The sequence below is a fragment of the Lissotriton helveticus genome, chromosome 6, assembly GCF_964261635.1.
Source record: "Lissotriton helveticus chromosome 6, aLisHel1.1, whole genome shotgun sequence".
NCBI lineage: Eukaryota > Metazoa > Chordata > Amphibia > Caudata > Salamandridae > Lissotriton > Lissotriton helveticus.
Genome location: NC_136067.1, coordinates 953905800 through 953921252, shown reverse-complemented (window position 1 = coordinate 953921252; position 15453 = coordinate 953905800). Strand labels below are relative to the sequence as shown.

The window sequence follows — 15453 nt, the reverse complement described above, 5'->3', positions numbered from 1 at the left end:
AAAACAAATACAGAATTAAAAAGAAAGTTGGGTAAATTTTAGGTGTAAACAAAGCTGTTTCATACAATATTTATTCAGGGCTGCGGCAGGAGAACTTCAACTAAGAACTGTTATATGAGGCAGGGCTAGGTGCATGGATAAATACTTGCAGACTGGAATTGTGGGGACGATTCACAGAACTAACTTAAGACAAAATCCTAAACTTACCACTTTTGCTATTCACAGAAACCATTTAGTAGTAGTAAAGTTAGCATTTTGTCTTAAGTTTGACTTAAGACAAGCTTAAGACAGACTTTAGACAGACTTAAGACAGACGTAAGACAGACTTAAGATAGATTTAAGACAAACTTAAGACAAACTTAAGACAAACTTAAGACAAAATCCTAACTTAAGTCTGTCTTAAGTCTGTCTAAAATCTATCTTAAGTTTGTCATATATCAAACTTAAGACAAAATCCTAAATTTACTATTACTAAATGCCTTCTGTGAATACCAAACAAAAGTAGTAAGTTTAGGAATTTGTCTTAAGTTAGTTTTGTGAATCCGGCCCTGTGTGATTAACAGGTTACTACATAGTGCCTCTTTTACATAGAAACTTAATTGAACTCAGCAAGCAGCAAGAAATGTAATAACAGTTTATGTGATATCCTATGATGAAGAGGAGGGTTTGTTCAACATAATCTTTATAGCTTTTCCGATCCTAGCTGGTACTACCACAAACCGTAGTGCTCCTTGAAATATCCACAACTCAGACTTGTTGTCTCCATAATGCGCTTGCTCCTATTTTTCTGTCTCTTCTATCTGCCAATAAAATTGAGGTGGTAAGGGTAAGTATTAGGACGTCTGCTAAACCCAATGCGATGTCAAAGTGTTATTTACTATGTCTAACTGAATGTTCACTTTCGGAAAGTTCCTCTTGAAATACTATTAAGTTGGACAGGTAATACAAATACCACTGAGAAGGACTATGACACTTTACCAGGATGGGTAGTGATGATTATCCAGATCTGTTCGGGGTTAGTATTAAAAACCTAGGGGCCTATTCACAAAGGGCCTCCGCACTAGTGAAGGAGGCCCGACAGTCATAGCGGGGGTTCTGCACGAGTGGTGGAATCGCTGCAATGGATAACTGCAGTACTGAGCCCCCGCCATGACTGTTAGGTTTCCACCACTTCATTGGAGGCGATTTGGAATCTGCCCCTTGATGAATGTCTCCTTACAACTCAGCATTGTTCAATATAAACTTTAAAAAGCCAGCATCACACCATTATTGAAGACAACATTTTTGGATCCAGAAGATCCACTTAACTGTATGATTGCCTGGAATCAGAAGAATTCTAGATAAAGTTTTCACCATTCAGATGTATGAGTACCTTGAAGACCCAATGTGTCTTGATGAGGCTCAATCTAGTTTCTCTCCAGTAAACAGACTGATCTTGTGATCTAGATATTAATTCATAGGATTGCTGTTGGTGATAATCTGGTTGTTATGGTGCCCTTAGAATATGGCGCAATAGAACGCCCTTCCTCTTTTAAATACTGCTCCTGTTCAGATAAGTATCAATTATATGTATGCTCTTATGGAATTATAAATTGTTTGATTGGTGGTTGAGATTTAACAAGCTTCTAATTCATGGCAGCAACATGAGAGTGTGGTATTTAGATATATGAATTCTTAAGTTGAGGTCATTTAAGGAAAACCAGCTTTGTGGGAGAAAGATACACAGATTTTTTTATTGAAGGTTTAGGTCCAGGTATGTACAGCACAGGTTTGCATGTGCGTCTCTTCTGAATTATGGTATTTTTATTTTGGGAGTGCTTCAGTTTGTTTTTCTGCAGTAACAATGGATCAGTGTGAATCGTGGTATTTGAAAAAGAGCATATGAGTGGTGCGAGTGGATTATTGCATTAGGAACCGGGTGAGAATGCACACAAGCCTACCTTGCTGGAGTGTTCTGTTTCAGTCGGAGTTCAAACTGAAGCAGCTCGCTCTGGTATCAAGGGTGCATGTGAGCTCAAGGTAATATTGTGTAAGTTGGCAGCCATCATTAGCTGGTCAGCTTAAAATCAGATAGAAAGACGTTCGCGGAAGCATGCATCTAGGCAATCTAGGAAGGTAAAGATTTTTGGGGCCGATTTTGGATTATAAGGATAGTTTAGAGTAGAGTATGTCTTCAGAGGATAGCAATATGAGCCAAGAGATTACGGTAGGTAGAATGTGTGAGGATAACATTAGGAAAATAATTCAGAAAGAGGTGAGGGCCTTGGTGAAAGAGGAGGTGGATTTTGTTATGGAAAAGAAAAGAAAGGATTTAGCTTCTAGTGAGGAGTATTGGTCATTATTAGATGAAGAGAATGTGGAAAATGTTATAGTTGGGAAAAGAAAGAAAAAGAGCAAACATTTAGCTAATAGTAAATGGAAGAAAGATGGATTTAACTCCATGACTAAGAGTGGTGTCCTTCGCGGCACATAGAGCGGAGGTATCCTTCAGGGCACACAGGATTCATGTGATGATGAATTCATTCATTTGGATAGTGGCGTGGCTCATGGTTCGGATCAAGTGTACGAAGAGTACATTTTGGATTTGAATCAGGACGATGTTTTAAATGAGGATTTAAGAAATAATGTGGGGGTTTCTGGAAAAATAACAATTAAGAACCTACTTGGAGAGGACATGTTTAGCCCATAACGTCATCCAAGGACTGCTGATTAATGGCCTCAGGACCATGTGAGAAGATTTATAAAAGAATAGATAAGGAAGCTGTTAGATAAGGAAGTGAAAAGTGTCCTTAGGGCAAAATGTTCTAGACCAGTGATCGAGGGTAAAGTGTGCAATACCCCAAATTTTGACCCTGACTGATGACTTTTTGTTTAAGATGGGTAGAAATCCATGGAAAGGTTTGGAGCGTTCTTTGAAACAGTGCCAAGATCATCTCTTGGATGTCATAGGTCCATTAGCAAAACCTTTGGATATGGCAGAGGCGGCGTATTTGAATGAAAAACAAGTGGATGTGGATTTTTAAGAGGCTGGAGCCAGAGGGCTATCATATTATTGGGCAACGCTAATGCGGGTCTGTTAGCAGAACGCTGAAAGACAATTCTGATGAAAATAAATCCCAAATTAGGAGAAATGGCAACTAAAGAAGCCAGTGATAAGGTAAATGGATTGTGTTTTGAGGAAGGCCTAGTAAAGAGTATAGGGAAATGTGTTGCAACATTTACTGCACTGGATAAAGCGCAGAATAACATGAGGAAGGTGTTTGGAAGTGTTTTTCGCCGGGCCAGCAGACGAGGACATTATGCTGGCAGAGGGATGCAAAGTTACCAATATAACTTTACATTCAGAGGATCAAGTACATGTTTTCAGGGAACATCCATCTTTTTTACCCAAAGAGGAAGATCAGCGGAAACCAGGAGTTTCAGAGGAAGAGGGCAGTCTTCATCAGGATTTACAGGTGAGTACAGAGATTTATTTTGGTTGTTCCCAAATAAGAGTAGGGGGACATACAGTAAAGTTTTTTAAAGATTCAAAATTGACTTTTTGGAGTACCAATACAGAGAGAAAAACCAAAATGATTGTATTTGACACAAACAAAATCATTGGTGATCGATGGAGAGGTGGAAGCAATGTTGCAGAAAGGAGCAATACAAGAATAGAGAATCAATTCAAGGGCCTGGAAGCACAATTTTTGTGGTATTAAAAAAAGAAAAAGGCTGGAGACCGGTAATAAATAGGAGGTCTCTTAATGGGTTTTTGGTTTACAGGCATATCAAGATGCAGTGGTTCCATCTCTTGAGGGGCATGCTTTTAGATCAAGATTGGTTAGTGAAACTGGATGTGAAAGAGGCTTACTTTACTATAACAATGGAGGAGGTAAGTTAGAAATTCTTACAATTCAGATCAAGGACCAACTTTACCACTTTTTATGTCTCCCTTTTGGTTTAGCATCTGCCCCATGGTGCTTTACAAAGTTAATGAGGGCAGTTGTGGCTCATTTGAGAAAAAGGGGATTCTGTTTGATTGTATATCAAGACGACATTTTGCTGATATCTCAGGATTTTCAGGAATTGACAGATCAATTGAAGGTGATGAGGAGTCTCTTAATAAGTTTTTTTTAAATAAACATGGAGAAATCTGTTATGATCCCTTCTGAGAGGTTGCAGTTTTTGGGATTCGAGGTGGACACAGTGAAGTCTATGCTTTTGTTGCCTATGAATAAGCTAAAGAAGGAGGTGTTACATATGTTGAGGAAGGACAGATTAACTTTAAGCAATCTAGCGAGAGTGGTGGAATTTTGTTGTCATCAATACAAGCGATCTTTCTGGGGCCATTGCATTATCGTACATTACCAAGAGTGAAGGTGGATTTGGATCAGAAGGCAAGCAAGGAGTTGTTCTGGTGGTTGCAGAATCTAGAGGCATGGAACTGATGCGCAATTTTTGGTTGCAGACTGTCTTTTGTGTTAGAGACTGATGCCAGTCTTTTTGGTTGGGTAGCTCGGATGGGCATGCAAGAGACAGGTGGAACTCAGCCAGGATTGGGGAGGAAACAACTCAAACTGTTTGGAACTGACAGCAGGTTGGTCTGCCTTGAGCTGTTTCAAGGAGTTATTCCAGGGCCAAACAGTGTTGATGAGGATGGACAATGTGTCAGCGGTAGCCTACATAAATCGACTGGGTGGGAGCCAATCGCAGAATTTGTCAGACATAGGGGAAAAGTTGTGGTATTTATATTTAGACCACAGGATAAGTTTGAGAGTAGAATAATTGCCAGGGAGCTTGAATTCTTTTGTGTTCTTTCGTGGAATGGAATTCAAGACATTTGAAAGATTACAGCAATTGGAAGTTAGAGAGTTCAGTTTTCAGGAAAATAAATCAGTGTTGGGGTCGGTTGGAAGAGGATTTGTTTGCAAGAAGATTATCCTTTCAAATTGACAGATGTTTCAGTTGGATGCCAGATCCAGAGGCAGAAGCAGCAGATGCATTTCAGGAGGATTGGTCGAGGATAAGAGGTTATGCGTTTCCACCTTTTGCAATGATACAGAGAGTTTTGGAATCATGGAAAAATGGGTGACCCGTTCGCTCTCAGGTTTCCTGGAAAACATCGGCTGGTTCGATGAGGCACAGTTTGGCTTCCGCCCCGGGCACGGGACGGAGTCCGCGCTGGTAACCGTACTGAACAACCTTCGTTCGCGTGTCGACAATGGGCGGGCAGCCTTTCTAGTGCTGCTCGACATGTCGGCCGCGTTCGACACGGTTTGCCATCGAACCCTTATCAGGAGACTTGAAGAGTGTGGGGTCACAGAGGACGCAAGAGATTGGCTTATATCGTATCTTGACAGGCGGCAACAGCTGGTCTCGCTTCCTCCTTTCTGTTCTGAGCCAAGGAAAGTAGGGCAGGGGGTGCCACAGGGCTCGGCCATCAGCCCAATACTTTTCAAACTGTACCTCTGCCCCCTGGTCCAGCTTATAAAATCTTTTGGTGTCTCGGCTTTTAATTATGCCGATGACACCCAGCTGGTCTTTTCCTTGGAGGGCATTAAGGCAGTCTCGCTGGAGACGTTCCATCGCGGCTTGGCAGCCACAGCGGACTGGTTACGGGCCAACTCTTTACAATTTAACAGCGCTAAGACTGAGGTCCTCTACTGTTCCGCAGATCGGATCCCGCGGGCACTTCCAGAGGACTTTTGGCCTGCCTCCTTCTCCGAGCCAGTTTCGGCTGCGTCATCTGCCCGCAACTTGGGAGTGATCTTCGGCCCGAATTTACAGCTTGACTTGCACGTTAATAAAACCACGTCTACGTGCATGATGCTGTTACGCATGTTGCGTAAAGTTCTGCCCCTTCTCCCCGCCCATGCCAGGCCGGAAGTAGTTCGCGGTACTATACTAAGTCGCTTAGATTATTGTAACGCGCTACTGCTGGAGGCCCCAAAAAATCTAGTGGGGAAGTTACAATGAGTGCAGAACATGGCCGCCAAGTTGGCGCTCTCATGGCCTAGGTCTAGCTCCTATACCCTAGCTTTGAGAGAATTACACTGGCTCCCGGTACATCTGAGAGTGCTGTACAAAGCTGCTTGTTTAGTGTTCAAAGCTTTACATCATTTGGGCCCGATACCTCTGCAGAATATGTTCTCCTGGTACTCCGTCCCGCGACTTCTTCGATCCTCTTCTGCGCATCTGCTGGTAGTCCCGAGGTTCTAGAGAGTCAGGATGGGTGGCCGCTCATTCAGTGTGGCAGCGGCCAAACTTTGGAACTCCCTGCCTCTCTCCTTGAGAAGTCACAGCAACTATCTTCCGTTCAGGAAAGCTCTTAAAACGCACTTATTTCCTAAAAATGCTGTGTAAGTGAATAGTGCTGACGCTCAAGCTCAAGCGCCAGGATGCCCTCTGGGTGACAGGTTTTGCGCTCTATAAATACACTAAATAAATTTTGTTGAAGGTGAGGAAAGAGCAATGTTTAATAGTTCTGGTGACTCCTTTTTGGTTTTCACAGGCTTGGTTTCTGACTTCCATGGAATTGACATGTGAGGTTCCTATGTTAATACAAGCAGAAGAAGGCTTGCTGAGAGATGGAGATGGAGAGGAGCATCCACTGATTTTGAACAAGTCCTTGCACCTTCTTGTTTGGAGAGTTTCATGGATTGTGCAGCTTTCAAGGGACTTATGCATTGGGCTTCAGAGCTACTTGAGGAGTCCTGGGGTCCAGTAACTAGGCGTAGGTACAAAGGAATTTGGCGAATATGGGTATGTTGGTGCATGGAAAGAAGTTTGGATCCCGTGAAGGCACCTGTAGTAGAAGTTGTGAATTTCTTAGTGGAGCAATTTGAGAAGGGTCAAAGCTATCGGACATTAAACTGTTACAGATCTGCGGTTTCTGCAGATCATTCTCATGTAGGAGGAAGGTCATTGGGGAGTAATGTTTTAGTGTGCAAGATTATGAAAAGCAAGTGGCTTAGGAAGCCTCCAAGCATCAGGTATGATTTTTTACGGTATGTGAATTTGATATTGAAGCTGGTGCACAGTCAAAATGTCGATTCCCTATTATCGACCTACAGTAATATCGAGTCAAAAATATCGAAGGGGAAGAATATCGAGGTGAAGAATATCGTTGGACAGAATATCGACCCTAAGGTAAGTAATATCAATTGTTTTTATATCGATGTAAGTAATATCGAAGTTAGTAATATCGATATCAAATATATCGTTGTCACTAATTTCGATGTTACTAATATCGATATTAGTTTGTTGTTATGTATTTTATTATGTATTTTATATGTATGTGTTAAATGTTTTTTGTTAAGTATTTTATTTCTTTTAAATTATATGTGTACTATTTTTTATACATTAAAAATGTTATTTTTAATTGAATTTTATGTTTTAGTACTGGAACGAGTTGTGGGTGTATAGGGGAATGGAGTGGGAAGTAATTTAATTATAGTAAATTAATTATTAATTTTTAGTAATTGTAAATTAATTTTAATTAATTTTTGCATTTACGTTCTGTAGAGGGTGGTGGGTTTATAGGGGAATTGGGTGGGAAGTAATTTAATTGTAATTAAGTAATTAATTATTTGTTATTGGTATTGATCATTATTTTATTTCTAATTAATTGGTAATTAAATATTTTAATCGGTGATTAATTATTTTAATTGGTAAATAGTTTATTGGTAATTAAGGTTTGTAATAGGTAATTAAATTTTTTATTTGGCAATTAATTTTTTTAATTGGTAATTAAGGTTTGTAATTGGCAATTACATTTTTTAATTGGTAATTACTTTTTTTGATTGGTAATTAATTTTTAAAAATTGGTAATTGATAAGTTTATTAGTTAATTATTTGGTAATTTATATTTATTAATTAATATTTATTGGTATTTATTGTTATTTTATTGTTAATTATTATTATATTGTAATTATGTTTTTAGTAATTATTAATGGGTGTTTGCAACTGATGTAGAGTTATTTAAAAATAAAAATGTTAATTATTTTATGTACAACAATTATTTATAAGTATGTTATATTTAACTTCTACACTATCCAATGCTTTCCCTACTGTTGCACTCTCTGGAGTGGGAATAGTAATTTTTACCCCTACACTATCCGACGCGTTCCCTACTTTTGCACTCTCTGGAGTGGGAATAGTAATTGTTACCTCTACGCTATCCAGCACTTTCCCTACTGTTGCACTCTCTGGAGTGGGAATAGTAATTTTTACCCTCCCACTATCCACCGCTTTCCCTACTGTTGCACTCTCTGGAGTTGGAATAGTAATTTTCACCCCTACGCTATCCAACGCTTCCCCTACTGTTGCACTCTCTGGAGTGGGAATAGTAATTTTTACCCATACGTTATCCAACGCTTCCCCTACTGTTGCACTCTCTGGAGTGGGAATAGTAATTTTCAACCCTACGCGATCCAACGCTTTCCCTACTGTTTCACTCTCTGGAGTGGGAATAGTAAATTTTACCCCTACGCTATCCAACACTTTTCTTACTGTTGCACTCTCTGGAGTGGGAATGGTTATTTTTACCCCTACGCTATCCAACGCTTTCCCTACTGTTGCACTCTCTGGAGTTGGAATAGTAATTTTTACCCCTATGCTAGCCAACGCTTTCCCTACTGTTGCACTGTTTGGAGTTGGAATAGTAATTTTTACCCCTACGCTAGCCAATGTTTTCCCTACTGTTGCACTCTCTGGAGTGGGAATAGTAATTTTTACCCCTAAGCTATCCAACGGTTTCTATACTGTTGCGCTCTGTGGAGTGGGAATGGTAATTTTAAGTTCAATGCTATCCAACATTTTTATTACTGTATTTTGTTACCTTATGGATTTTGAATAGTATTTTTATTTATTTAGCTATTTAAGTTTTTTTTGTATAAATTTAGATAATGTAGTATATAATTAATTTTAAAAATATTGAAATTATATATTTTTTTTTTATTTATTAAACATAATTCTTTATTTTTTATTTATGTTTTTGTTTTATGTTTGTAAATGTATTTGTAATTTATAATATTTTGTATTAATTTATAAAGTATTAAAATAATTAATACAACCTATTGTTAAGTATGTATATATTATATATTTTCTGTATATGTTTAATTAATGTATTATTATTATATATGTATTATTTATTAATTTTAAACATTATTAGATATTTTTAACTATGTTTATTTTATGTATTAGTGTTATTTACTTTATTTTACATTTATATTTTTACAGGTAAAAAACGATACTTTTAACATCGATATTTTTAACATCTATATATTTTTTTCGATATTTTTATTAGTTAATTATTTGGTAATTTATATTTATTAATTAATATTTATTGGTATTTATTGTTATTTTATTGTTAGTTATTATTATATTGTAATTATGTTTTTAGTAATTATTAATGGGTTTTTGCAACTGATGTAGAGTTATTTAAAAATAAAAATGTTAATTATTTTATGTACAACAATTATTTATAAGTATGTTATATTTAACTTCTACACTATCCAATGCTTTCCCTACTGTTGCACTCTCTGGAGTGGGAATAGTAATTTTTACCCCTACACTATCCGACGCTTTCCCTACTTTTGCACTCTCTGGAGTGGGAATAGTAATTTTTACCTCTACGCTATCCAGCGCTTTCCCTACTGTTGCACTCTCTGGAGTGGGAATAGTAATTTTTACCCTCCCACTATCCACCGCTTTCCCTACTGTTGCACTCTCTGGAGTTGGAATAGTAATTTTTAACCCTACGCTATCCAACGCTTCCCCTACTGTTGCACTCTCTGGAGTGGGAATAGTAATTTTTACCCATACGCTATCCAACGCTTCCCCTACTGTTGCACTCTCTGGAGTGGGAATAGTAATTTTCACCCCTACGCGATCCAATGCTTTCCCTACTGTTTCACTCTCTGGAGTGGGAATAGTAAATTTTACCCCTACGCTATCCAGCGCTTTTCTTACTGTTGCACTCTCTGGAGTGGGAATGGTTATTTTTACCCCTACGCTATCCAACGCTTTCCCTACTGTTGCACTCTCTGGAGTTGGAATAGTAATTTTTACCCCTACGCTAGCCAACGCTTTCCCTACTGTTGCACTGTTTGGAGTTGGAATAGTAATTTTTACCTCTACGCTAGCCAACGTTTTCCCTACTGTTGCACTCTCTGGAGTGGGAATAGTAATTTTTACCCCTAAGCTATCCAACGGTTTCTATACTGTTGCGCTCTGTGGAGTGGGAATGGTAATTTTAAGTTCAATGCTATCCAACATTTTTATTACTGTATTTTGTTACCTTATGGATTTTGAATAGTATTTTTATTTATTTAGCTATTTAAGTTTTTTTTAAATAAATTTAGATAATGTAGTATATAATTAATTTTAAAAATATTGAAATTATATTTAATTTTTTTCATTTATTAAACATAATTCTTTATTTTTTATTTATGTTTTTGTTTTATGTTTGTAAATGTATTTGTAATTTATAATATTTTGTATTAATTTATAAATTATTAAAATAATTATCACAACTTATTGTTAAGTATGTATATATTATATATTTTCTGTATATGTTTAATTAATGTATTATTATTATATATGTATTATTTATTAATTTTAAACGTTATTAGATATTTTTAACTATGTTTATTTTATGTATTAGTGTTATTTACTTTATTTTACATTTATATTTTTACAGGTAAAAAAACGATACTTTTAACATCGATATTTTTAACATCTATATATTTTTTTCGATATTTTTGTACTTACCATGTTGTAGATAGGATGTCGATATTCTTGCCTTCGATATTTCTGCATCGATATTCCTGTAGGTCGATATTTTCTTGGTCGATATTTTGTCAGTGATCCGTGGGGTTTCTTGTAGAAGAGTTTCGGATGTAAAGAGCTTGAAGGTAAGTAATGGATTATATGGTCCCGGCGGGGTGTTTTTGAGATTTGGAAAATAATAAAAACTATGTCTTCCTCAAATTTTTCATCCAAATTATGATGAATGTAAGAAATGGTGTGTGGTGGACTGCATGCGTGAATATGAAAGCAGAGGGAGTATAGGTATGATGGTGAACTTCAATTGTTAATTTCGTATGTGAAACAATTTAAAGCAGTAAGCGCTACCACGATTGCAAGGTGGGTTAAGGAGGTTATGGGTGTCTCTGGTGTGAACGTGGATACATTTAAAGCTCATTCTGTGAGGGGAGCCATGGCAAGTAAGGCACGCTGGTCAGGTGGTACCTTGGAGAGTATTATGAAAGCAGATGATTGGTCTAATGTGAGCCCGCTTTCACAACATCATTTTAGGCCAGTTGATCATATGTCTAGAGTGGTGTTGAAGGGCTTTCAACTTGCATAATGGTAACCTCCGGTCTGGTAATGGAACGATGATTTGCAGATTACCATGAATAGAGAATCAGGACTTCATTAAAGACCCGGCAACCAATCTTCTATTCTTTATACATTCATTGTTCAAAATTTGGTAATAGTGTAGGTTTTTAAAAGGTTGTGAGTAGTGAGCATGAATTAATAATGCAATAAACACATGATTTGATTATGGATGTTCAATAGTGATGTCTAAAAAGTATAGTGGTATAAAAGTATAGTGGTTTAAGAGCTGGCATTAAGCGGATCCTAAAAGAACGGCTGAGAAAATAAAATGCTTGCTTAAAACTGTGAGCTGAAAACATATGAACAACATATGTTGCCAATTCCCCATATGCATAGTAGATATAGCTTCGACATTTAGGTGAAATAGAGGAGGAACTTTATGGAACCTGCTGGTTGGGTAATAGAGCCTCCAATTGTTCAAAAACATTCTGTGATGAAAATCAGTGCTGCGAAGTGCCAAGTATGTGATGCTATTCATTGTTTACAAACCTTTAGTCTCCAGTGCTACCTCCCTTGAACTAGCCAATTTAAATGTAATTTGAGCTTTACCTTTGATGAACTTTCTAGGATTTTTTACAGCAAAACAGGTATATTGGCTGGTGAGTATGACATTCCTGCTATACTTTTTGATTATGTAATCTCTAATGGGGACCAATGTTTATTTATCAGTTAACTGACTCCAAGTCAAGTGAAACGCGCCTGGATATGACAACACTGTGGCATGAGTGTGGAGCTACCTTACAACTTGTCACCACAAAATAAGTCATATATATTGTGATGTAGCTAAAAAGATGTTGAAATCCTTGTCTGGGGCATGAACCAATTATGAGACGTATTGAATAGCATCCGAATAAACGCCCCTTGGGTCTTTCACATTAAGGTGGATCAAAACTGGTGATAGCAAGTGCCCTAGCTTTCAGACATCTAATGAATCAGTTGCACATAAGCTTTTTGTTTGCCCAGCATACGAAGTGCCACGTAGGGTCTGGCTGAGCAGTATATGTAAGAACATGAGGACAAAGAGTAGTCTAGTAGCGGAAAGAATTCTATGTATGTTATGTTATGTTAATGCGTGTTTTATATAGCGCTCAGCTACTCCGAGGAGTGTCCCGGCGCTTCTGTACCAATGCCGCACCCCCTATTTCTATAGCAGTTGCAAAATATGGTGGATGTGGATAATCAGGGCAAATTCAATTACTGATTAATCTGCGTTTGTCATGATGAATTTAAACATTTTTTAGGGCTTGTACTCATACTGTTGCTGCATGATTTCTCACCCACAGTCTTTTCTGTATAGAGATTCTATGTGCTAACATTTGACTGCTGTATGATTTATCACCCAGAGTATTTTCTGAATTGAGATTCTAATGTGCTAACATTGGACTAAAAGCCAGTGATTGCTCCAGTAAATAATGAATTTCTGGTATACCTAATGATGTATATAATTGTTCCCTGGTAAAACAAGATTTCTTTTTAGTACTTTCTCATGGTCTTTTTTAAAAATGTATTTATATTTATATAACAGGTTTAATGTGCTTTTATGATTATTCTGTCAAATAAAGCTTGTTGGATTTGACTTGTAATCTCTAATGGGACCAATGTTTATTTATCAGTTAACTGAATCCAAGTCAAGTGAAACGAACCAGGATCTAACAACACTGTGGCATGAGTGTGGAGCTACCTTACAACTTGTCACCACAAAATAAGTCATCAATATTGTGATGAAGCAAAAAAGATGTCTAAATCCTTGTCTGGTGCATGAACCAATTATGAGACGTTTTGAATAGCATCCGAATAAACGTGCACTAACCAATTGATAAAGAAACATGGGAAAAAAATGTAAAAGAACTTAATTACCCCATTGTAAAGGAATGCTGATAACTGTAGAATAAATTAAATCATATCCTTTTGAATATTATAGGTTAATATAGTATTGACTAGCTTCTATATGTGATTTCAATATGTATTTAAAGGTTACAATGATGTACTCACGTGTTATGAGATTCCTAATCATTAAATATATTATATTGAACTAGAAAGGTGTATAGAGAATTAATAAACCCTAATGCAATTTAGATTCTTTTACATGTGATATTGAAGGGTTTCATTCTAAACGTCATCAGTTGCATATGTGAAATTGTGCACACAAGGAGAAAAGCAAAACGTGGTGGTACACAGTCATATTGATTGTAATTTTCTTGATACTGCCAGATAATAATGATCATATACGCATTAATATAGACCATGTGACATGATAGTAGTATTTTATGAATTGAAATAACGTTGCACTTTAGGATTTTGAAAATGTATTAGTGTGTCATAATTACATGTGATCTTTGCAATCCAAAAACATATTTTGAATGCTTATAAGTCGACAGGGTTTTTAAATGTTGATATTCCCTTATGTAATATATATTTCATTTACTTTATATTCTGCATATTTAAAAATTATTTTATTATAGACCTGCACTTTTCTTGCTTTGCTTGGTCTTACACTCGTGGGAGGTTTTCCTGAAAATTACAAGCTGAAGCGAAACTGTCTCTTACCGAAAGAGGGATTGCAACATAAGTTGATACTTTTGTAGCATCTGCTATGGGAAACTGTCCTCTTGTACTCACTCATGTGTCTGTTACTTAAGGATCACTGTTTGGAGGTTTACATTTTCCAGATGATCTGACAAATTATGTAATTAGTACCATCTCTTGCTATACTATGGATCTTCCGTTATGCCGTGTGACAATCATCTTAGAAGAACTGACCAGTGGCCTGAGTGGTCTGACACAATGAGGTGACCAAGGAGGTGTCACCCCGTAAAGTGAGGATATATTATACTTTGAGTTGATGGACTTCTACTTTTTCTACTTCTTTTGCCTGATTATGTTTGTGACAGACCCCGGAGACTGTTATTTGGGAACTTTTGAGGACTTTAATTGTTCTTTACCGGCTGACGCATATGCTGTGTGTGCCATACTTGGACTCTTTCCTGATGGAACAATGCACATGAGTGTCATGGTTCATGTCCTTGCTGAACTCTCAAAATCCCTTTCCATTTTATGGCAAGCCTAACTAATTAGACTGTCCTGCACTCTTTACATTTTAAATGTTTAAGAATGCTGTATTGCCCTTTCGATATCTTTGATACTTTTACCTTTAACTAAACCATAGGCTCTGTTTATCATGAATTGTCTCCTTAAGTTGATTGTGTATTCCAATTATTGTTAATGACAGGGAGTGTAATTTCTGAGCATTATGTACTAATGTTATTATTTTGTATTGCCTTAACAGAATTATTAGTCTGAATGATTATGGTCCGGTGTTAAGAGTTAAATACTCAAGATCCTCATTGGATATACTGGATGTTCGATTTCCTATAACCAACCCCTCAAGTGGCACAATTCAAGATTGTAGGAGACTTGCTTAGTATATGGTAAACTTATTTAAGTGATGCACCTTGCACTAATCCTGACTACCCTTATGGTGATTTTAGTGGTCTTAGACACCCTTAGAAAGCTCTCTAAGTGGTAGCTGTGGAGAGCAGCCTTCTGGCTTAGTCCAGGAGGAGTGTTAGGCAACTTGTTTTCCCAGGTCTAATCATGTAGTGTAGGTTAAATGAAAAAGAACCACACAGTGTATTTATAAAAATAAGTATTTTTGATAGACAACACTCATTTACACATTGGTAGATCTCCTACTCAGAGATTTCAACAGAATTACACACAATACTTCAATTGCAAATGGGTAAGTAAGCACAATACACAGTGGTCTCCAAGTGGAGACCAAACCAAATACTAAGAAAGTGGAATGTAAACTGCGATCGAAGTTGGGACTTGCACTAGGAGACTCAGAAAAGTGAGGGAAGAACGGAATCACTCAAGGGAAGTACCCAGGAACCCCAAGTAGGCTGTGTGCTGAGTGGAAACACAGCTGCAGGCCCAATGGAAGTCAATGGAGGAGTTGCGGTTGCAGTTTTGAAGAAGGACCCTGCCCAGTGGATCCTGAAGGAACCCTTTGAAAAATAGAAGGTTGGTGAGCCACCCCATCCGTGGATACCTCAGGCACCAGGATAC

At 37.4% G+C, this 15453-nt stretch overlaps 1 protein-coding gene across 1 annotated transcript in view; it reads right to left on the bottom strand.

Moving 5' to 3' along the window:
* NOX3 (NADPH oxidase 3) overlaps positions 1 to 15453 on the bottom strand; it is a 632637-nt gene that overhangs the window by 589874 nt on the left and 27310 nt on the right. The gene's annotated exons all lie outside the window — the stretch shown is intronic.